The following is a 1,597-nucleotide window of genomic DNA, read 5'->3' on the forward strand; positions in this document are numbered from 1 at the left end:
TCGCGCTCTCTGTTTCAGCCCCTCTGTTTCAGCCACTCTGTTTCTCGCCCTCTGTTTCTGCCCTTCTGTTTCTCGCCCTCTGTTTCAGCCCCTCTGATTCAGCCCCTCTGTTTCAGCCCCTCTGAATCAGCCCCTCTGTTTCTCGCCCTCTGTTTCAGACCCTCTATTTCAGCCCCTCTGATTCAGCCCCTCTGATTCAGCCCCTCTGTTTCTCGCCCTCTGTTTCAGCCCCTCTGTTTCAGCCCTTCTGTTTCAGCCACTCTGTTTCTCGCCCTCTGTTTCTCGCCCTCTGTTTCATCCCCTCTGTTTCTCACGCTCTGTTTCTGCCCCTCTGTTTCTCGCCCTCTGTTTCAGCCCCTCTGTTTCAGCCACTCTGTTTCAGCCCCTCTGTTTCAGCCCCTCAGTTTCTCGCCCTCTGTTTCAGCCCCTCTGTTTCTCGACCTCTGTTTCAGCCCCTCTGTTTCTCGCCCACTGTTTCAGCCCCTCTGATTCAGCCCCTCTGTTTCTCGCCCTCTGTTTCAGCCCCTCTGTTTCTCGCCCTCTGTTTCAGCCCCTCTGTTTCAGCCCCTCTGTTTCAGCCCCTCTGTTTCTCCCCCTCTGTTTCAGCCCCTCTGTTTCTCGCCCTCTGTTTCTGCCCTTCTGTTTCAGCCCATCTATTTCTCGCCCTCTGTTTCAGCCCCTCTGTTTCATCCCCTCTGTTTCAGCCCCTCTGTTTCAGCCCCTCTGTTTCTCGCCCTCTGTTTCAGCCCCTCTGTTTCAGCCCCTCTGTTTAAGCCCCTCTGTTTCAGTCCCTCTGTTTCTCGCCCTCTGTTTCTCCCCCTCTGTTTCAGCCCCTCTGTTTCTCGCCCTCTGTTTCATCCCCTCAGTTTCTCGCCCTCTGTTTCAGCCCCTCTGTTTCAGCCCCTCTGTTTCAGCCCCTCTGTTTCAGCCCCTCTGTTTCTCCCCCTCTGTTTCAGCTCCTCTGTTTCTCGCCCTCTGTTTCTGCCCCTCTGATTTAGCCCCTCTGTTTCAGCTCCTCGGTTTCAGCCCCTCTGTTTCTCGCCCTCTGTGTTAGCCTCTCTTTTCGCGCTCTCTGTTTCAGCCCCTCTGTTTCAGCCCCTCTGTTTCTCGCCCTCTGTTTCTGCCCCTCTGTTTCTCGCCCTCTGTTTCAGCCCCTCTGATTCAGCACCTCTGTTTCACCCCTCTGAATCAGCCCCTCTGATTCAGCCCCTCTGTTTCTCGCCCTCTGTTTCAGCCCCTCTGTTTCTCGCCCTCTGTTTCAACCACTCTGTTTCTCACCGTCTGTTTCAGCCCCTCTGTTTCTCACCCTCTGTTTCTCGCCCTCTGTTTCAGCCCCTCTGTTTCTCGCCCTCTGTTTCAGCCCGTCTGTTTCAGCACCTCTGTTTCTCGCCCTCTGTTTCAGCTCCTCTGTTTCTCGCCCTCTGTTTCAGCCCCTCTGTTTCAGCCCCTCTGTTTCTCGCCCTCTGTTACAGGCCCTCTGTTTCTCGCCCTCTGTTTCAGCCCTTCTGTTTCTCGCCCACTGTTTCAGCCCCTCTGATTCAGCCCCTCTGTTTCTCGCCCTCTGTTTCAGCCCCTCTGTTTCAGCCCCTCTGTTTCA

The sequence above is a fragment of the Chiloscyllium punctatum genome, chromosome 50 (genome assembly GCF_047496795.1).
Source record: "Chiloscyllium punctatum isolate Juve2018m chromosome 50, sChiPun1.3, whole genome shotgun sequence".
NCBI classification, from domain to species: Eukaryota; Metazoa; Chordata; class Chondrichthyes; order Orectolobiformes; family Hemiscylliidae; genus Chiloscyllium; species Chiloscyllium punctatum.